At 43.1% G+C, this 23,468-nt stretch overlaps 1 pseudogene across 1 annotated transcript in view; it reads right to left on the bottom strand.

The window, feature by feature from the left end:
- LOC147705979 (protein-glutamine gamma-glutamyltransferase 6-like) overlaps positions 1–23,468 on the bottom strand; it is a 118,545-nt pseudogene that overhangs the window by 81,890 nt on the left and 13,187 nt on the right. Inside the window, exons 2-6 of the transcript XR_015297339.1 lie at positions 20,604–20,780; positions 17,159–17,401; positions 10,752–10,870; positions 3,822–3,932; positions 1,849–2,020 (exon numbers count right to left, since the gene is read on the bottom strand). The product of XR_015297339.1 is annotated as a protein-glutamine gamma-glutamyltransferase 6-like (transcript). The remainder of the gene's footprint in view (positions 1–1,848; positions 2,021–3,821; positions 3,933–10,751; positions 10,871–17,158; positions 17,402–20,603; positions 20,781–23,468) is intronic.

Here is a 23,468-nt window from a genome sequence, read left to right as displayed (position 1 = left end):
GTATCATTCAGACAACTGATTATGCTTAATTCAGATATTTCAGAGTCTACAGTACGCGACGCTTTGAGTCAAACCAAAAGAATTCATTGCAATCAAATGTTGAGCAGCATTAAATCAAAGACAAAACAAAATACATTTGATAAAAAAAAATACAAATATGAAAAATAGGTGTAAAAAAAAACATAAAGATGTTGCATTTACTTTGTGTGTATGCCAGATTAAATACATTAATACGGGTACAAACAAGCAAGTACGTAGACGACTTTATTATACAATAAAGTAGTTGTTCCTGATTTAGAACAAATATTGAAATATTCAGGAAATTTCTCAGCTGCTATCCATACTAAATCATTGGCTGTCATTACCGTAATATCCAGAACAAGTCAGCGGATTTGGTGGCCTACCGTTAGAGACTTACTTTTCATGGGCCATTACCAGATTTGTCCTTCGTCAGAAATAGGATGCTGGAGAACTGATGGAATGCTGGTTCACAGGCAACACTCCATAGTACAGTTGCAGCTCTTGCAAATGACAGAGGTAGTAAAATGGCTTGAAGAAGAAGTATGTCTGATAAGAAGACTACCAGACTCTCCTCAGCAAAAGATGAAATTCTAAATGACCCTCTTCTTATAGCTAATATTTAGTAGTTTGGAAATATGTTGATACTTCATGGATATGCATCTTAAATTCTCCCTTCACCAATAAGACCACAAAACAAAGTAATCTAACAAAGACCGATGGACCGGGGAGATGAAAGAGGACACACAGATCATACAGTCAAATGCATGCTTAAGTGAAAAAGAAAAAGGGGGAAAAGAAACCTTTGGTGGAAAACCGACTATAATCCTAGGCAATATTGGCAACAATACATAACAACCTAAAATGTAGCATTGTTATCCTCATAGGTCCATCTTATGATGTGTATCAATAATGTTACAGTAGGGTGTATTGTTTGTTGCTAACAGTTGCCCAAATGGGATTCCATCACCATTTTGCATACATTTATGGATTCATCTGCCTTCCTCGCCACACTCTTCATCATCTCATGAAATAGGCTAGCCTTGGGCTCCGAGTAATGAAGATTTCTGTTAAGTAATTGGGTCATTGGGCCTGTTCTAATCACAATGCTTTCAATCAATACTCATTGTTTCATTGGGTAACTGACACACCATCCCTAAGACATTTGTTCAATACACAGCATAAACATACTGGGCCTCATTTATGAGGCTGTGCGTAACTTTTACGCCTCTGGTGCGTCACTTTTTTTGACGCACCAGTGGCATAAAAATGCACCTTGTTGCGCCATATTTACAAAGTGACGCATCTAGGTAGATGCGTCACTTTGTAAACCCCTGCGCCACATTATACCTGCACCAGGTATAATGTATGCAAGAGGGGCGTTTGACGCAAGAAAGGGTCATGGAAGTGACGCAATGAAATTTATAAGATTTCACTGCGCCACTTCTAGGACACAAATGCGTCAATTTCTTACGTCTGCCTCACAGCAGGCGTAAGACTGACACAGGCCCTTTCACATGGGGCTTGCCACATGTGAAAGGACACATTGCTGGAGTTGCGTCACTTTTGTGACACACTCCAGCAATGCGTCACTTTTGCGCCATACAGATACGTCAGAAATACTGACGTATCTGTAACTCCTTGCGCCATGATGCGTCATACTGTAAGTATGACGCATCATTGGTGTCGAAAGGAGGGCGCAGTGAAAAGTGACGCATCGCTGTTTTCACGCAGCGATGCATCACTTTTCACAAATGAGGTCCACTGAGTGGAAGCTCATAAGGACACCTCTTCCATCAGCTGGTCAGCTTTTAGTCCACCGCATAGTACCTGTGCACATCACCCCAGCGAAGACCCAGCACTGCCCATATCGAACTGGTCCGGTTGAAGCAAACTTTCGGAGTATCTCCACGCTTCCGTTCCACCTGGATGGACTTTCCTCCATTGCGTAGTTACCGCTCCAGTTTCCTATCAACACTCCAGTATCATCATTGCTGTTGACCTGGAGAAGGTACATTTATCAAATATCATAAGAGCATGGTAGAATTTAACAAGCTCAAGATTGTAAATGGAAGGCTTTACTTTCAGGAAGAGTTACTGAAACCTTTTTACTTAATTGGCAAGAGTGGAGGGAATTACATCAGAAACCAGTTGACTCTTCTCTGATATCATTGGTAATGTCAATGCTAGCCTGTCAACAGCCATTTATTTGCTGCTAAGGAGGTAGGGGCAAAGCAAGGAGCAGAAACTTCAGACACCAAACATGGCTATGCTAACCCTGTTTACTTTCAGTTCTACCTGTTACCTGCATGACCCCTGAGGTCAGGGGTAGCAAGGCCGGCTCAGGGGGTACGAAACGGCAAGTCAGGGTTAAAAACTGCTGCCACTGGCTACTTCTGATGGCCTTGGGTAGCTTATTAACCCCTTCGCTGCGGGGGATATTCCCCCACTGTGCTGTGCTGTGCTGGGGAGGAGGGGGCGCGCACAGCGCTCACATGCTCATGACGAGCTGAGCTTGTCATGAGGCACGGCGCTCCTGTGCTCATGACGAGCTCAACTCGTCACGGCCACACCCGTTCCCGTGGAACGCTCAGCACAGCAGGGGAATTATCCCCGCATGCGAGCGTTCCACGGCTCATGACGAGCTGAGCTCGTCATGAGCACCGGAGCGCCGTGGCTCATGACGAGCTCAGCTCGTCATGAGCATTCAAGGGGTTAAAAAAAAAACATGGTTGTATTCTCTGAATCTATATTGAATGGGAAGCATTTTCTCTTTTCTGGGGTATGAGCAGACAACTCAACAAACATTGACTGGTTGGATTTCTCTTATATATTTAAGAGGAAAAACATTGTTAAGCCGGTTCCTTTGACTCGGTGCACTCATGTATCCACTCGAGGTGCCTGTATTTGACGTCGTGGTCACCTGTTCGTATCCTGGTGGATCCAATCAGCCTTTATTCTTCTGATGTCGTACAAAGACTACCGTTGTGTGACATAATTGTATGTTTAATGAGGAAGGGCCTCATGTCTATTTAGTAAGGTACTGTTTTGCTTAGATCTATGAGTTAATGCCAAACCTTAACAAGAAATTAGTTGTTGCTTTTTGGTATTGTTACTAAAGCATAAATTCATTCAAATCACCTGGACCTATTTAAAAAAATAACAATGTTCTTTAGCTCTCTTTTTGCTGTGCATAGAAAGCAGGGGTGTGAACAAACTAGTTTTCTTAGTTTTTAAAATGTGAAAAATTAAACAAATATACGTTTGCTACAACCTTACAGTGAGGGTCGGTCTCCCCATTAGGCCTGGGCAACATTTGAATTATGCCAGACTATTCATAGTAATTTCAATCATTTCATATTACTCAGGGTGATGCTAATTTATTTCAAATTACATGATGATGTCCATTCGTGTAGTTTTGCGTAATTGCCGTCAACAATGCCTACCAAAAAGAACACGAACAATGCGTGACCGGCTGTTAGATATTGCTGTTTCTTTTCTGTTGCATTTAGGCCTATTTTCTTTTTTCAAGATGCCTCCTTAGGTCCATCTTTGACAGAAGAATGCATTTTACGCTAAAACTTAGCTATAAATGTAGGATTACGATCCTGGCATAATTCCATGTTATCTTGCATAATTTTGATGTAATTGTACGTAATTACCTTACAACAAATCACACGAGTTACATTCACCCCTGCTTCTCACTATAAGGTCAGAAGAATTCAACTGAAACCGACCAAATTGCAATTCAGTGCACCGACCACTAGGTGTCCACAAGTTGATTTATGAGTGTGCATGCTTACCAGGGCACTAAATACACGCCCAATGTATCCTGGGTCCCTCCGAAGGACGTGGTCTGTCGTAGAATTCTTATCCATCAAAGAAAGAGTGATGTTTAAAATGTCCGGTTCAAACTGTTAATGGAAACAAAACGAAATATATGTCAATATTTCCCAGACCGACTTGACTGACTTAAAGGAATGAAGAGAGATCATTTATGTATATTAATGTCTTAACCTGGACAATAGTGGTCATTAATGTTCCAAAATATTATGAGAAATTGTTCTGAAATTCAATTTTATACAGGATGCGGCTCAATAGTGTCTCTGTAGTGTCATGTACTGGGAATAGTATGCATGTTGTAATTATGAGGTAAGCCAGTACGAGTCAAAGACAATAACACATGAAATGTAGAACAATTTTACTGCTCACTAAGATACCATTTAGTTGCAAAACGACAAACAATGTTAATCACATGAAAATGAGGAGCCAGTAACAAGTAACACAAACAAGCATTGGCAAAACCAATCAGTCGTGCCTACGAAAGAGCTGTTGGCTTTGCAAATGTCGTTTAGCCATGTCCTATACCAGCACAGCTGTGGTGCAGCGTGGCTGAAATACAGAAATGTGTTATGATACGACCACTGCTGGCCGGGTGATATTGCTTTGTTTTTTTATTTCTGGTGGGATGGGAGGTAACATGGACAATGGAGGGTGCGGGAAAAAGCTATATGAGGCAGCCAGGGCGACTCAGGAGGCAACACAGACAATGGGGTGGGAGGGAGGGGTTGGGACAAAGCACACGGACATCAAAGGGTTGGAGTGGGGTACAAGCTGACAGACAACTGATGATGAGAGTGGCTGGGGTAAGCAATAGCACAGACAGTGGAATGAGGGAGGGCAGATGGGGACAAGTAATCACACAGAAAACAGCAGAAGGATGGAGGGCGGATGAGGGCAAGCAAGATCACAGACAACAATGGGAGAAAATGGTGGGTAGGGCAAGCAACAATACTGACAACAATAGAAGGAGGGAGGGCGGGTGGAGCCGGCACCACTGGCCAGGCAGGCAGGAATTGGGGGCAAGCAACAGACAAGGAGGGAGAGATTTAAAAAAAGAACATGAAGGGGAATGAAGTACTCAAGGGAACCAGCTGAAAAAGATGCACTCTGGAAGATTGCTTGAATACAAAGAAAGAAAGTAGCACGTAAAAAATGAGCAGTGGAAGAACCCAAGTGATGCGTCCATGCTCCATGGAGGGACAAACACCTAAAGAGAAAGTAAGCCTACAGCAGATGACCAGAAAGAATCAAACAAATGAGAGTGAGAATGAAGCCAACTAACTTTAAGCAATGGGCGGCCTCTAAGCCCACTTAAAGAAAACAAAATGCCTACAGTGCATGTGTTGTCTAGGTGGAACCTACAAAGAGAGAGAAGAAACCCAGCATGGGACCAAAGCATCTGAAGACAATTACATTTACCTATACCCACAGACAGATGTTAAGGCAGCCATAGGTAAAATATAATCATAGCCCACAAGTCAATCACTTTCTACCACTTGAGCTACACTAACATAGCTGAGAAAGTCTGACACTAATGCCCTCTGCACAAAAATGTCCCCGACTACTATATAGTAATTTTCAATACACTGATTCCAGTAGTTCATTCTTCCAGTATTTACTTAATCAGGTGTGTCCACACCTTGTGATATATAACTGGTTATCTTACTAAACATTTCCATTTTTGGGCTTTGCATCTGACTTCCCTAGGTTGTGTGCTGCAATACCATGTTTGAATGATTAACCTCCAAAATATTGGATTAATTTAATCAACTACCACTATGTCTTCAAACTAAGAGGTAGATTTATAAGCCCCTTGCAGCACTTTTGCCCTGCTGTTGTGTCACTTTTGTGACACAGCGGTCGGCGTAAACAATGCGTCAAGTTGCGGCCCATTTACAATGTGACGCATCTAGGGAGATGCGTTACGTTGTAAAGCTCTGAACCACATTATAACTGCATCAGGTATAATGTATGCAGTGTGGGTGTTTCCATGCAAAAAGCCATGTAGAACTGACGCAGTGAAATTTAAAACACTTCACTATGTCACTCTACGCCTTCATTGTATCAAAATCCCTAAGCCTGCTAAGACCAGGCGTAAGGAATGGCGCAGGGCTTTTTGAATGGGACTGACCTATCTGTTGTAGCGCAGTGCTTGTGTTGCATCACTTTAATGAGCAACTCCATCAATACATCACTTTTGTGCCAACAGGTGCATCAGAATGTTTGATGCATCTGTTAATCCTTGTTCCATGGAGCACTGTATAGTATATACAGCGCATCCATGTTGGCGCAAGGACGTTTGGTGCTGGTGCAAAGAAAGTGAAGCATCTATGCAGATGTGTTGTTGTAAATGAGGACCTTAATATATATAGGAAAGTATACATTTGCAATTAAGAACTCTACATCTACTTACTTTGTGGTAGTCAACAATGTGGATGCAATTTTTTTATGGGTCAATATTTTGACTGCAAAACAGTGGGCAGTCGCACCTTCCCTAAGACTCACCCTCAAGAATGCTGATGAAGGGAGACAGTCGAAAACGGAACAAACAAGACAAAGAGCCCTACAGCAAAACAGCAAACAGTTAGTGATCAGAGAATTACTTCCTTATGTTTTCTCCTTTTCAGGTAATGACAGGTCGTGTTTTTATAGTGCTTCATGATAACCGCTGAGTTGGTTCTGCAAGGATTAGAACTCAAACCTGCAGCCCACAGGTAACGACATCAGTGAACGTTTAGCTCAGTTGGCCACTTTGCGAGTCGTTACCTATATATGATCTACAAAGCAGTGAAACGTCATTGGATTGTTGAGAATCATAATATGTAGAACAGCAAATAGGTATTCTAAAAGCAAGGCACCAAAACTGTGCTTAATGTATAATATGTATATCTATCAATTACCAGAGAGTGGAGAGACCTTATGTTGTCAAAGAAGGTACCAGAAGTTGACTTAGAAAATGTTCAAGATGTGTCTGAAGACCATTCACAGTTGATTAAGGCTTATCCTCCTGTGAGTGCCAGGAAAACAAAACAAAGGGGAGGAAATCGAGCCGGGGCAGGATTGATTTGCTAAGACATAAGTACACGGTTGTTGGAATTAGTGATCTTTTTAATTACCGGGGTTAAGAGATTGCGATTCTTCTCAACAGACTCCATGTCCAAGTTCCTTGTCCGGAGAAGCCATGTTGAAGAAACTGATGGCCTCAACGTCAGCAACAGGAAATGATCAAAACCTATGTTTAAATGTAGCTTCGCCTATGACTCCTTGAGGCCAATAGGAGTAGGTGGTACCACTTTGAATGATCTCATACATGGACTGAACGTCCTCGAAGAGAGGCTTTCAAAGAGCATTTTTCTCCTTCCCCCCCCTCACTCATAATTGATTTAATATTCATAGTCATTCTATATCATCTTTATTGCTCTATTTGAATGATTTATATGACTTGTTATAATTATCTTGTATGTTCTTAAAACAAAATAAACATTTCTTAAACTGAAAAAAAAAAGAGCATTTTTCATTGGAGACAAACCCAGAACAGACAAAGTCCCATGCAGAAAACGTTCCTTGTGGTCTCAACCCACAACAGACATCCCCAGCGATGACTGAAATCCGGTATACCAAGCTTCACCAAAGGATCAGCCTACATAACCAGCAGCTTCCTCTCACTCACAGGCTTAACCCTTCACCCCCAGCTCTCCTTCCTTCCTTCTTCTGTCCACTTATGGCTCGCGTCCCCTCTCCGTTAACTCCCCATCTCTGTCCCACTGAGATGACTATGGCTGTCCCACACACTATTGTTCCATCTAGTGAAATAATAGTGTTTCCAGAAAGACCACTTTAACCACAAGGCGTTTCTTCTTCCCCACTAACTTGTCCCCTCTTGTCCTCTCTCCGGCCCCTCTTTTTTGTCACTCCTTTTCGCCTTGCGCGCTCTGAAGCATCCTTGTGGTGTCATAAAGCACCATATTGATATTCTTTTATTATGACAATGTTCAAAAGGTTCGGAAATACATGAAATAGAAGCATACGTGTTCAATTGTAAAAGGCCAAAAGCCATGGAAAGGAATGAAAAGAGACAAGGAAAGTGCAGCATTATGGGTATTGTAGTCAGCTGTCTTACTCTAGGCACTGCAAGATGCCACACCAAGGAACAAAGGGACACAAAAAGTCCCTGCAGCTAGATTCGGAGGAAAACACGAATGGCGAGCAATCCTTTTGGCTGGGTTTCAAATATCTTTGCAAAACAGACGGGCACAAAGGACTATTTGATGGTCCATTGGAAACTGCCAACAACGCCTTGGTGTCACGCCGCATGCCTTCTACTGAGGTCGAGAATTTGAAAAACACCCAGGGCTGGTGTGCAGCAAAATGTTGATGAACACAGGAGTGACTCCGGAAGCGAATTAATAGTAATTAAGTCGTTAAGCACGTCGTCAACCTATGCCATGTACGTGCAGGCGGCAACGTTTCCAGACTGCATTTTTTACGAGTAACCAAAGAGTTGTGCTGAGCTGACAGCTAATTGCAAGAGGCTAAAAGAGTAAAACAAGGACTACACCCTGCCATTAACTAGTCGATTGAGAGATGACCGACTCCTGCAAGGGATGGAGATGAAATTAAAAGCCTTAATGGATTTTAACAAAAATTGCAGGTCAGGCATTCAGACAGGGAATGAAAGAAACCAACACAGGCGGCAACATCTCTAACAAGCAGTGTCATCTTCAGGATATGGGGGGCCTGGAAAACGCATATTTTGGGGGCTCCTGTATGCAACGAATTTTGAATTTCATTACACGTTCCCTGCTGCCTCAAGCCCGCATCTTGTCCGACAATATTTAATTATATATTAAAGTTTAACTGGGTCGCACAAAAACAGTTGAAAAATGTCTAAAAATCCTTAAGATGGCACGGGTTGGAAAGACAAGCGTAGAAGTAGGTTAACGGGGAGAGGTTTAGATAGGAAAATGGAATAGACAGAGGTAAAAGAGAGAACGTTCACTCTCCCGAGGGCCCCTTGGAAGGCGGGGTGAGGGGGGGGCGGGGGGGGGGGCTGGGTAATCACCCACTTGGATAATGCCTTAAATAGTCGCTGATAACAAGAACTTGGGCTAAGGCACTCGTGACAGCAAATCCTAGCTCAACAATTCTTCACTGTCGCTCATTTCAAAGGGGTTCTTCATCTGAATTCTTAAAAGTTGTTGGTCACCTGGTGGTAAGAGCAAAGTCCATTCCGCCTTCACAGAATGGAAATGGTGGGATTCTACTTGCAAACTGCCATTACACATATGTAAATTACACCAGGATAGTCCTGACATTGCAGTGTAATCTTGGATATATGCATCTCAAATGTGTATTTCCACTTTTTTTTAACATACTTTATGGCTTTTCTCAAAACATTAATATAGTGCTACACTGCAGGAAACATTGTGTAGCAAGTTGTTAATATGTCAGTAATACAAAAGGTGATTGCACAGGACCACAGAAACATGTTGAACTCACATTAAGGAAGCAAGCATAACATAAATTGTGATGCAGGAATTAATAATGTGTGTTTCCATATACGGAATTAAACAAGTGCACAATGGAAAGATGACAGAGAAGTATGTTTGCGCTTAACCGTATATATTGTTGTCCTCCTCTGGAACATGTTTTTAAGCTATGTAGAAAAACTGCCCCATACAACCCCATCACTTTTGGATGTAGTTTCTCTCCATTCCCATACACAAAAGGCGATGGGAGGATGCTTGTAACAAGTCTAACCACTGGCAACCGCTTGGGTAGTATTCCAAACCATTGTTCTTTTGCCCAGTATTCCACCTCACTTTGGACCTAGTCGTATGTGAATAAATCTTGACACTTCTCCAGTAGGAACAGTCCAGAATGAACCGTCTGGCCAGGTCCTCCCTTAAATGGAAAACAAGCAACTCGAGACTGGTTTTGCCCTGATTGGGGTTCGGCAGTAAGATGTAGCTTGGGTCCATTGGCACAGGGAGCATGGGACCCAGGTCTGGGCACACTCTTGCCACCTAGGATGTTACATCAAATACACAGAAGGTGATAGGAAGAATGTTTGCAATTTGTCTAACCACTGGGGATTGCTAAAGGTAGCATGCCAACTCCTTGCTCCATTGTTCACCATGCCAACTCAGCAAGAAAACAGCTTTACTCTTGCCTCTGACAGGAGACAGCTTTAAAATATTTCCCGGGTGGCCTCCATGTGCAAATTGTTGATGGCTCTGCACAAACATACATGTTTGGTGGGTACTAAGCAACCAGTGCTTAATTTTTTTCAAAATATTAAGTGCAAAGCTCAGTATTTTGCTCAAAAGCGTGCGTCTGGCACTACTGAATGTCAGTGCACCATGGTAATCTTCGATATATGCACCTAAATTGTGTATTGCACATGCGGAAATTAAAAAGCGTACAGTGGAAAGATGACAGAAGAGTACATTTGCGCTTAAAAAAATATATCGTCCCTTCTGGAATTTCTTTTAACTTATGGAGAACCACCGTCCCATATAACCCCATTACTTATTGTGAGGAGATGTGGTTTGTTGGCAGCACTCCATACACTGGATACAAGAACCTGGTTTCGAGCTTGGTGGTAATAAAACAAAATCCCTAATGACTATCATTCTCCTTGAGTACATTGTGTAAAGTCATGCAAATTAATTCACCTCATTATGAAACAGGTCCCATTTCTGTTTAAGATTGGGATTAGAAAAAGATTCACATTATATATGCCTTACTGCACATCTCTGTAAAATACAAATTCAGAATACCGCGTAGCGTGGCATCATGTGCACTTTGCTTCATTATAACACTAATATATTTACGTATCCACAAGTGCTCCTTTTCAGCCTGGGCTGCTCTTCCACAGATCTCTTTACCTGACCATAGTTCCATCCACGGTGGGCAATGTGGTCCAGGTTGCCTTGGTACATGATTCCATGCTCACTCAGAACGTATTCCTGCCGCTTAGCCTCATCGGGTAGGTGCACGGTGTCAGCTATTAAAAGCAAAGGTGGAGCTTGTCAGTTCCTTCTTTACTAAGTTCCCACAGATTAAATGTGTTGTATGAGACTACATCTGTAACAATAATATGAACCTACTGCTGGACCGTATGGGAAGAATATAATCCCTATTCTTACCTCCACTTATACTTAGCTAAATGTACCATGCAATTTTGTGGTTGGTTTGATGTGGTGGATGTGATATTAGTGTTATGCAATATAACAGAAGGGGAAAGATCCTATACGACGCAACTTTTACCACGCAGTGCCTTTACAACGCAGGTTTTTCAACGCAAGTCGTTACAACGAATTGCGCTGGGGGGCGCTGTAGGATAGGTAATAGTTTAATTTACTATCCAACACCTTCCCTACTATCCACGGGGACTGGAGTTGGAATAGTAAATTAAACTATTCACTATCCAGCACCCCCAACGTAAGTCGTTGTAACGACTTGCGTTGAAAAACCTGCGTTGTAAAAGCATGCGTGGAAAAAGCATGCGTTGTAACAACGTACATCCTAACAGAAGTGTTATAGTGAGGGTTTCCCATTGTGTTTGACGAATGAACAAAATGTAGCTGTCTGATGATCTCTTATGCTTGGGAAGTTCTCACCATTCTAAAAGACTTTATACACTCAAGGACATTGCAGGGTATTATTATGCTCTGTTAACATGCATGGGAAGAGAGGCAAAGGCCAACATGCAACATCCTTCTCACACAGTAGAGAATTTTTGCTTCCGTAACATGCAAGGTCATTATCACGCGCCTTCCATGCATGTTCTCATGCTATCTTTTGCAACACAAGTGTTGCAGGTGCGGTGCACTACAATCAAGGCATAATTGTGCACATTTAGTCTGCTTACATGTTGAACCTCCAAATCCTCCAGCGTCCCAGGAGCAAATTGGGCTCAAGATCAATACTGAGGTTCAGATTTACTAACACATTGCACTAGGACTGCATGACAGAAATGATGCAAATCAAAGAGAGGAGTGTTATATTGAGATTTACCTTGCAGCACCAAACTTGTTTTGCACTGTAGACTAGCCTTTAAGTAATGCAAAGTAGCATTATGCACTACTTTACGTCAAAAAGGTGTAACATGCGCATTCCCTAGAACCACACATGATTTTCTTTTTGTTCAATTAGTTTTTATTTTCATATAAAAAAGACAAACTAAATAACAGTACATAAATAGTATACCATACAATCCTTTTACAGTGCATCTGGAGGAAGAAACAGCGTTGATCAGAAGTCTTAAACAAGTATGGTGGGAGACCTAATGAGATGCGACAAGATCTTTGTTGTTGGTGAAGTAAAAGGTGCTGCGTTGGTATACTATGGAGCCTGGTTCGGTAGGAGTGTAACATGGCAAACTGAGTGGTTAATAAAGAAAGAGAGATAGGCATATAGAAAATGAGAGGTTAAAAGATGAAGAAATAGAGACAGGCAAGGGGAGGAGGGTTGGGAAGGGAGGCTACACTTGGTTGGGCTCGCACTTCCACAGGGGGGACCATAGTTCAGATGCGCGTATCCAAAAAGATAGGAAAGAGACCTTTACAACTCCTTGAGTGGAGTTAGAACTTGAGGCGAGTTCAGGGAGGTTTGTTTTCTTGTAGGTATTTGTCTAAGGCGTCCCAAAGATGTCTTGGTCCTGCGGAGGTATATATTTTAGAGTGCAGTATGTTGTCAGCCCCTCGGATCGTGTATAGTAGGTTCCATCATTTGTCAAGAGAGCTTGGGGATGTCACTTCCCAATCTGCGACTATAGTCTTATTCCCTATTGAGATGAGGAGATCCACTAGTAATGCAGTATTTCCAGTATTGTTGGAGGAAAGGGAGTTAGCTTGGATGCCGAGTGCTGGCGTTAAAAAGTCATTTTCCATTGCTGAGCCTGAGACTTTCTGTATTAATGATTGTATTCTCGACCACAGCTGGTAAGACATTTTGCAAGTAAGGAACATGTGTTGTAGGTCACCTTTGCCTCCTCGCATCTCCTGCATATGTCCGAGTCTCCTAGCCCCAGTTTAGGCGTGGGTCTAGTAAGTGTTGTGAATATACCAGAACCTTGACTGTGCAAGAGCTGGTGTGATTCTTGATGAATAGGGGGACCACCCAATATTACCCCCCTTTTGTCTGTGAAATCCACTTGATGACGTGCTGGTTGTATGGTCTCCATTTCCGGGTAGAGAGTTGCAGTGTAAGGGTGTTGAGTGTGCCCAGGAGTTTGTTTACATGTGAAGCGGTGTGGCCCTCTCTCCCAAGTTTTCCCAGGAGGTCCGGTAGGTCTGGGTGGTGTGGAAGCTTCAACACGCTCTAAGCGTGTTTCAAGCTCAGGAATATATATAAGTCTATGTTTGGGAGATAGAAATTCCGCTGCAGAGGTGAGAATGGGGTGGGCTTGCAGAGGTGAGAATGGGGTGGGGTTGCAGAGGTGATAATGGGGTGGGGTTGGTTCCTGAGATCAGGTCATTTATCAAGTTAATACCTTTCCGAGCCCACGTTTCCCAATAGATTGTTTTGCCCTCTAGCTTGATTGCACGGTTATGCCATAGGAAGGCTGTGGTAGACCATATGTGCAATAATTTTATTGGTTGTCTATTAGTAGGAGAGAGGCAACAATATCCTTTTTGATACCTCTGAAGTGTTCCAAGGGGAGTTTTGACAGATTGTGTATTGTGAGGGAGGAGGAGAGAGGTGTAGGGTAAGCTAAATCAGATTCTATGACAAGCCAATATAAGCAGCTAACTCTGAACGAGCAATGAGAAAACAACAATTCAGAAAGCAACACCTTTCTCACCCATTGCATTCAATTGGTTGTTCTTTCTTTGCATTAAATGAGATCTGAAAATATTCAGAGAGTAGAACTTAATGGAAAAGTCTCAACTGTACTTGGCTTCACACACACAAATACATCATGTGTTCATTTTTTGAGATACTAAAACATGCTAAATATAGTTTGTGGGGGTGCTACCATGCAGGGCTGGTGTTTCATAAAGCAATGTAAAGCAACAAGATGTCACCTAGAAGCAATGACAAATTACAGTAAAAGACAAAAAAAATATCTATTTCATAGTAGACATAGAGAGCGCCAGGGGCAAAATGTCATTCCACTTGAAGAACAGAAAAGGATTGTATCATTGCAGTTGTCACAGAAGCAGTATGGCCAGGTATTTGACAATGATGCTAAGAAAGCACTGTGTACACACAGCAAAGGTTAATTCAAATATGTGAGCTGGGCAGTAAAGGAATGATTTGCAGATGAGTAAAACGTAAAAGGGATCTGTGGACAGAGACAGGGAGTCCTAAAGTTACTTGAGAAATAAAATTACATTTCCACTTAGTCACTATAAGAAACTTAGAACTGTTTTCCTGTGAACAGGGGGTTCTCACTGGAAGTTCAACTAAGATCCTGAAATGTTGGGTTAAGTAGCTGATACCTCCAGTGTCACCACCATGCCCCCCACCCCTCACCAGCTGCCTCAAAACGTCAGGAAATTAAAAGTAAAACGATAATATACACGTTTTACTATCATTTAAATTGTCCTTTCCTTTTCTGCCGAGTCTTTGGCAGCGGTACCATGCACTAATCTATGCGCATGACAGTTTGGCCATGCGCAGCGGTGCGTCCATTGGAGAGTGGGGGCGTAGCCCCCCCCCCCCCGCCCACTGCCGCCCGCAGCTCCCTCACCTCAGCGTTTCAGTTCAAAGACGATAGTCAGCATGACATCACATCGCCCACCCCCTTCAGGGTGGGCTGGGTGGCGTCATGTTGACTGACATGATGTCTCCAGGGCAAGCAACACAAGTGCGCATGAGTGGGGACGGAGGGTGAATTTTTTACCCGTGCCCACTCATGCGCACTTGTGTTTGCACTTTTTTGCGCATGCCCATTAGGAGCCCTCCGGGCTCCTTATAGGCGTGCTGCGGGCGAGGAGAAACCTGTGCCCCAAGCACCAGGATTGGCTGCGAGGGGCTGCCAGTCTTGTGACGTGAGGCGCCAAGGGGTCGAGGTGGCGCGGACCCGGACCGGGGGTGACTGAGGTGAGTTTTGTTTTATATTTCATATTTAATCCCCCCCCCCAGCGCAACATCACCCCCCTTGCCTGCGCGACATCACCCCCTCCAGCTGCGACTGGAGTTGTGCAACAAATAAACATCTTTTAATCCAGCGATCTTTGAAGCAAAGGTATATCCCTTGTATCGCAGAGGGGTACGCAGGGTTCACGTCTCAATGAAGTCATCACCAGGGCCCTGGATGCTTGAGCATCTCATGCGAGTGTTATAAACATTTTCCAGCACAGCAGTCTGTTGAAAAGCTATACCGGAAACCCTCGGGACTGTCCTCTTTAGCATGCTGCTGTGACCATCAGCAGAGTCTCTGTGTAATTTTGTGAGTAGGGAGGAATCTTAAAATAGCTCCTACACGCCTCCGTCTGTGAGACAGGGCTCGCCTCATAGAGCTAAATTGGAGAAATCTGTGTGGCACTAAGGGTTGTTGTATGTAGTCACATGTCAATGCGCCTATTCTTTTAGCAGTATGGCCTTAACGCGCTGTAGCCGAAGCCATTCTGAGCTATTTTATTGCTTATGCTGTAGGTTGTTTCTTAAAATTTAACAATTTAAAAAGAGAAGAGTTCCTTTCCTTCCTTAATAATGGATTTGTTTTCGTTTGTTTTTCTTGCTCTTTATTTCGTATAGTATAGAAAGCAGTGAGCTTCCCTACAGCCATGCAAATCCCTCCATTATCCTTTGTACGTCTGTGTAATGCAGCCTCAGTTTTAGTTCACGTTTTACACCTTTGGGTCGAACACCAGAGCTTGATTCTTCTTGTTGGTTCTGGTCCCAAGGACCGACTGCCATCTGCACCCTCCATGCCATCTGCCATGCTCTTCAGCTGCTGGTCTCTCCTTGTGTGGCGTGGTTTGCAATGGTATGCTGTATTAAGTTGTGTTGTGTTCTGATATGTTTCTCTATATTGATCACTTTATGGTGCCTGCCAGCTGCTCGGGATGAGATCTAGAATTCATATTGAGAAAAAGGCAAGTCTTGAAGGACCTCTAGACTGCGTTCTTTGTGCATGGAAGTAGTGAGTCCTGGATCAAGGTGGGATTGCGCGGAATAATCTCCCTTCTTCATGGGTTTCAGAGTTTTCATAATGGCTTGAAAAAGGGCCTATGGGGATTTTAACGTACAAGATCGAGACTTAAGAGCAAGTTCTACTGGATGAAGTCAAGACGTTAGTTAGACCTTGCAAAAGCCCCTTTTTATGTTGTTAGAGCTTGCTTGCTCGCCGTACGGCAGTACGACAATTTTACGTCACACCACTTTTAAAAGTCACCAGCCACCACTGCACTGAAGCTGTCTCCATCCCGAGCTACGTTGCAGGGTTGGAGACAGCAGGCACAGCTCCCAGTCTCACTGGGAACACACATTCATAGCACTCAGGTCAACCTTGTCGCTTCTCCAAGCAGTATGGGAACAGCATCAGGATTGGCCGCAGGGGAGTCTGGGAGCCTGTGCCTGCAGAGGAGAGGGGCAGTAGAGCACGACGCGACCGACTGCAGGTAAGGTTTTTTTATTTGTTCTTTTTTATTTTGTCATTTGTCGTCCATCGCCTCCTGACCCCTTGGCCCCCCTGCCCCACCACTTTTCGACAACACCAGCCACTACTGGATTCTTCTGGTTACAAGTGAAATTAGTTATATTTTACTGCACCTTGGCCTGCGTCCAGAAGCATTAATTCCTTTGTAATACTTCTCATTTATAACTCATTTTCAATAAACTATCTCAAATTGAGGCCTTGCCGGGAGATAACCAATAGAGAAGCTACAGATATTGAGAGAGATACTGCAATTAACACCAGTGCTTACTTTGTCCAGATGGTTGAAGGGGATGGGCACAGAATCTCAGTTTTTGGGTACCAGAACAAATTTCACATCATCGGAATTTGGCTGTGAGGAAGAGGGTGCATGGGAGAAATAAAGAGGAAGAGAAAGATAGGAAACCAAAAAGAGAAATCAGGGATGAAAAATACCTTACAAGAGTGGTAAACAAACAGGAAGTGGAGGGTGGCAGAGCAAAGATGTGGAAACAATACCCTGAAGCCTTGGTGTTCCTGCGATAATGGACAGAAAGTGTCTGGTGTTGGACGAAAGAGGCATGAGTTGGATTTAAGACGGAATAGTCTTGGAATGACGCAACCCTCTTGTGTTGTGCTTAAGGAATCTTTTTTTTTTTTTTTTTTTTTTACAACTTAAGCATTGTACACATGCACATCCTTTACCTGAAGCCCAAGGATTGAAAAGGACAATACAGTCCAAGAGCTTGCTGGAGGTGACGGTGCCCCGAGAGGACATGATTACGCCCATCTTGTAGCGCCCAACGATGGCATCGGCTGGGTTAGTGATGGTGACCTTGAGGGGGTTGGTAAATACATTTCCATGGACAGCGCTCAATAAGCCGCTGGCAGCAGAGCTGGTCATAGGGGTGGTTAGCTTCGTTCCATTTGCTTCGGAAGGATTAGGCCCTGTGATACAAAAGTGAACATTGAGACCAAATTCTCATTTTTCGCAAGCCAGACCTAAAAATAAACAGTTGCCTGAAGTAACTTTGGCAAACTCTCACTTCACTCATGCCAGACCTAAAAAAACGTTGCATGACCAGAACTTAGATAAAAAATATTACTTCTACAAAACGTAAATGTAAATGATGGACGGAATGCTGAACAATGCAAAAATACACCCCCGTCACAAATATCCGGGTTTAGTCCACTGGGGTGGGGTGGTGAGCGATAGAACAATGGATTAAACCCAGACCTTCATGACATGGAGGTGAATGTTTTCATTTTTCAGCATTCCATCCATCATTTGTTCTTTTTGGTATTGTCGATCTAAGTGGGAAGGGAATGCCCAGACTTGGGTCCCATCCTCACTGTACCACTAGATTCAAGCTAGCTTGGCTGGTGAGGGGTGATACCCCGAAACTGGTCCCAGGCTGCTTGTTTCCGGTCCAGGGAGTACCTGGCTTGGCGGTTCGGGCTGGACTGTTCCCATGAGGAACAGGGTCAAGAATGATTTGCATATGGCTGGGTCCAAACTGGGTCCAAACTGGGGTGGCGTGGTGAGCAAAAGAACTTTAGATTAAACCCAGATCTTTGGGACTGGGGGTGAATGTTTGCTTTGTTCAGCATTTCGTTCAACATTTGTTCCTTTTGCTTGGTGATAGCTTAATTCTTAGGTTGTGGTTGTGCATAGACACAGCTTTTCACTGTGCATTTGTGATCATGTTTTTGTTTCACTGAGGTATCTGGAAGGTGAATGTGTGATGGAGAGCATACCTTTAAGAGTATGATGTACCCTTATTTTCGCTGAGACACGTGAATTACATAATCTGTCTCTGAGTTGAATAATGAATGGGTAGTGTTGTTGTTTCAGTGTTTGATGAATGTTACTTTTCTGCAAAGCAATTGAGTCATGAAGATGACCTTTCTGGGATGTGATCATGTGTTACATTTTACTGGTCAATGGTTTGGATCTAGTTATGCTTTTTACATGTTTGCAAGAGGAATGTGTCATGTCTCTGAGATGCATGTGATATTTATTACCTATTTGTGAGGTGTGTGATGGTTTTCACCAGCCTCTTATATAAGTGTGCCATTGAGGATGCATCTATGGAATGTAAGTACTTGACTGATATTTCCTGTCTGAGTAAAACATGCATGATGGATTTTACTGACTGCAAATGTTAATATGTAATGGAAACTATGAGGGATATGTACAAGAAAATGCTGGAGCACGGTGTAATGCCAAGTTTGGCAACTTCACGCTCCAACATTTTCAAAATGCATGTGTGCATTGTATTTCCTAAAATACGGCACACCCCTTAATTTCCCCTATCGCTTGCGCTAAAAAGATGCGTAGCACCAGTACAGTCACTCTTGCGCCATGCTGCAAGGGTGACTGCACTGCAGGTTTGATTGATTATGAGAAGGAGGTGACACCTCCCGCATATAAAACAATCTTTAAAGGTGATAGGCTGTTTCTATGTGTGCTGCAGATATTGCCATCCTAAGAACAGGTTGTACCTGGCCTTAGTTTTTGGTGCTGCCATATCCTTGTAAATATGGGGCAGCGTCAAAATGCAATGTGGTGCTGCGGTGAAATGCAGACTGCGGCGGAAAGGGACATATTTACAGGGTGCGTTAAGCCATGTTAAGTGGCTTAATGCCACCTTGTAAATATAAGGTATGGAGCAAAGCCCCCTAGAGCGTCAAAAAAATAGACACTCCTGTGGCGTTAGGGGCTTGTAAATATGCCCCTATATGTCAAAGAGGTCAGTTTTCGATGGAGGTTGACTGAAACATTAGTGTCATGATAGCAGCATTTTTGGAAGTTGTCTTTGAGAAGCTTATAGTGGTATGCAAGGTGAGTGAAGGTGAGTGTGTGAAGGATGCTTTCTGCCTGGGAGGTGTGCATTTGAGAGACATGCTGTCACTGTGTTGGGTATTAGCTGTTGTGCTATAAGTTTGTGACAGAAATTTCCTGATGCTTGGTAATGGTGTGCTGCAAATTACTTGTCTTTAAAATAAATGTGTGACAAATATCACTTTTCTGCTAAGTGACCATGGGACTGACAGCACCATTAGCAACCAAAAGGTGGCCAAAATACACATTAACTGTGGAGAAAATTTACTAACATTTTACATCGAGTTTGAGTGACAAAAGTGACCAAGCCAGTACAAAATGTTTATTTGGGATATACTTTCAAGAACAACAGTTTACTTGCACTCAAATGTAGCCTTACACTAACAACATCGCTGTTCCCATACAACCACCCATTGATTTTGATGCAAAGCCCTATCTACTAACGTTTGGTGCCAGGGCATTGTGCCAAAAATAATGCCTCTCTGAAGCTGGCATGAAAAAGAAGATTTTTTTTAATTTCTCCTAATTTGTATGTGTGCTGCACTGTAGGAAACATTTTAAGGCTTGTCTAAACATAGTATTTTGTAGAGGAAGGAATAATTTAGCAGATTCGGTGCTGTCTTGATTTCTCTCTCTCATGCAACTCAGCATAGCAACTTTAGTGGACTGCTGCATTTTGTGACAACTTTACAAATCTACTCTTTATGATTCCGACATCACCAAAGCAATGTTGCCTGCAAACATACTTTTTGGTTACAGTGGGAGTCTTCCTGCCAAGGACAGGAAAGCCAAGTATATGCCATACATAGTTGCATAGTTGCCATGCATTGTTGCCATTTCTTACAAGGATTTTATTAGGGCAATGTGAGGCTTGGGAGAAAAATCACTGTGACAACCCTAACCAATATGTCAAATATGAAGTAAGTACATGTTCAATAGTGCAATCCATGAGTTGTGGATTGAATGCTATGATTTTTTTTTATCTGAGGCTAGTGTGTCCCTGACATTAGTGTTCAGAGGATTCCACCATTGATTTGCAGCGCTAAACAAAAAAATCCAAAATAAATGTTTTGAAATGTAAGTGTGATGAAGACAACCAGTCTAATAGTGGAATGACTTGATGAGACGTATCGAGGAACTATGCACTCAACATAACACTCAATCACTTACTCATAATATGACCTGTCTGTGAGGTGAGAGCCCCAAGAATATTGCTTGACTATGAGTAGAGGGTGTGACAGAGGTGTGATCCTTGTGACAGATGTTGCTTTTTTATCTGAAAGTTAAGATAGTACTGATGCTCACCTATTGACATAGTAAAATATAGTCTGTCATCAGCCACGGGTGCTCTGTTGAACTTCATAAGCACGTCGAAGGGCTGTCCCCTCCTTATAATCAGCTCCGGGTTGCTTTTGTAGTCATCACAGTGGTGAGCAATCTTATTGGATGCGAGCTGGAAGTTCACGGATAAAAGCCTGAGTGCTACAAACAAAAACAGATTCTCATTTGAAGCAGCATGATTGTTTTATGTAACAAAGTATGAGTTGCATAAAAAAAGATGAGAGTATGCAGCCAATCACTTCAAAGCAGGTAGTTTTAATGCACTTACATACGAATACAAGTTTCTGTGAAAGAACATAGCAAAAGATCTTACTATATGCAGTATAGAGCAGAAACCTGATGCTCATCAGGCAACCAAGATGTGTTTCCAAACTACTTGGACACTTGACACAGAGGGGATTTGCTGACCTGGGGTGGCTGGAGCTGAGTGCCAAAGTCACAGATGATGTTCCAAATACGGACGCAAAGGAAGCAAGCAGTAAAAAGTTAGAGTCCACGGGATCAAACTGTAGTTACCCATGTCCACCTCTGTTTGTGTGTGCATCTGTCTCTGTTTGTGTTATATATATATAACACACACCACAGTCACGTATTTCTTATTTCTTATTGCAATTGAAATTGTAAATTGCGACAGCCATGATTATTTGATTTTCTCTGAATACAGTATTGAATTCTAATTTTGGTGTGTGTTATTTTTCCTTTGCAAATCATTGATATGTGTTATAAGTAAGCTGTTGCTACTTGCCCTAAGTAATTGGTAAAACACTGACAGAACCAATTTGTACTGTAAATAAAAGTGACTTAGGCATACTGATAATGGGAAGTGGATGGCCAGGTTAGGTCCACACTCCCCTATCAGCAAGCTTCTCCTTAGCGCTGTGAAATCATCGCTGGATTTCACACGCTATTCCTGAGAAGTGGCCTCTATCGCTGGAATTACATCGCCTGTTAGGAAAACATTCATGATACGTCGCTATCATGGCGATGTAATCCAGTGATGGAGTAAATCGCACTAAGCGCGATTTGCGATAATTATCGCATCTCCTAGATAATATGCCCCAAAATGTTATAATACCCCCTAAAGAAGAGACATGAGATCCTTGTGGTAGGACACTCAATTACAATGTGATTTTCCCTTACCCTTCCTCTCAGAGGCACTGCTCTCTTAGGAAATATTTCCTGTCCTAGGAGAACGGTGATCCAGTAGTCTAGTATGGCTGAGGCACAGTTATTCTTATTTCAGGCAGGGGCGGCCTTAGGCATGTGCAAGCTCTGCTCCTGCACAGGGCCACCAAACCCCAGGGGCCACCATGGCAATATATATCCTTAATATAATAATCCTCTAAGGATGGATACTTAATTGCATGGCGGCCCCTGGCAGGGATTTGGCAGCCTCTGGCTCTGTTCCACTTCCAAATACCCTAACCCCCCCCCCCTTCTTCACTGGCCTCCGGGCTCCACCCCGCCCGGACCCCCTCTTCCGGGGCCCCCTACCTACACTTGCTGCCCAGGGCCGCCATGAGCCTAGAGCCGCCCCTGTTTCACGCATGCCTTAGGTAGAACCAACACTGCTTCAAACCTACCAGTCTTAATGAAGCACCAGCCTGTAAAGAAAAATTCCTATGTTTCACCAGTTATATGCTTTTCCTAGAAAGATTGGACTAGTCAGAGGCAGGCTAGGTTTTCTCCACCCTTAGCAAATGCACCAGAGAGTGTTGATTTAGTTCCACACTAAGCAGACATGTATGTCAAAGGCAAGCTCATGGGTGATGGGCGGTATCAAGAACATCAATTTTCTTCAGCTTGTCATTTTGTCAGTGGAGAGCATATGTGGGCAGAAGCAACAGCAGCATTTAATATGTAAAAGAATAAAAGTGTAGGAGCCTAAAGTTATTCTCGTAGCAGAAGGCAAGTTCTGCCCAATGACGTGGTTGCTGATTACTAACCCTGCAGAGTCTTGATTACATCTGATGCTTCTTTCTTGCATCACTCTATACTTCCGTCTCTGTATATGTTATGTTATGTTATGTTAATGGCTTTTTTATCGCGCATGACTCACCCAGGGGCATCTCAGCGCTCACCAAAAAAGGGGAAGGAAGTCCTGTGGTTAAGAGATTCAGAACAACCAGGTTTTTAGTTGCTTCCTGAAGATCAGGTAGGTTGGGGATTTTCGCAGTGTCAGTGGAAGCGAGTTCCAGTACTTTGGTGCAATAAATGAGAAAGCTCTACCGCCTGTGCGGGTGAGTCGGATTCGAGGAATATTCAGTAGAGCAAGTGCATTTGATCTTAGATTGCACTCGCTAGTATGCTTGACGAGTTTGTCCCTAAGATATGCTGGGCCTTCCCCTATTAGGGCCTTAAAAGACAGACAGCAGATCTTGAACATTGCGCGCTTTTCGATTGGCAGCCAGTGCAGTTTTTTGAGCAGAGGGAGGGAGGGGGTTCCGGGGGGCAGTTCAAGTATCATTCCTACTGGTTCATTTTGGTTGTATGTCGTTACTACGCATGCTTTTACAACGCATGCCTTTACCTCGCAACTTTTACAACGCAAGTCGTTACAACGACTTGCGTTGGGGGTCGCTGGATAGTGAATAGTTTAATTTACTATTCCAACTCCATTCCCCGTGGATAGTAGGGAAGGTTTTGGAAAGTAAATTAAAACATTCCCTATCCTACAGCGCCCCCCAGTGCAAGTCGTTGTAACGACTTGCGTTGTAAAAGTTGCATGGGAAAGGTAGTGCGTGGTAAAAGTTGCGTTGTAAACGCTGTTCCCCTTCTTTTTAATCCCTGCTATCTCTCTTTCATATCTTTCTTGCCCTACGTATTTGT

Source organism: Lissotriton vulgaris, chromosome 7 (assembly GCF_964263255.1).
Source record: "Lissotriton vulgaris chromosome 7, aLisVul1.2, whole genome shotgun sequence".
NCBI classification, from domain to species: Eukaryota; Metazoa; Chordata; class Amphibia; order Caudata; family Salamandridae; genus Lissotriton; species Lissotriton vulgaris.
This window is presented reverse-complemented; position numbering and strand designations above follow the sequence as displayed.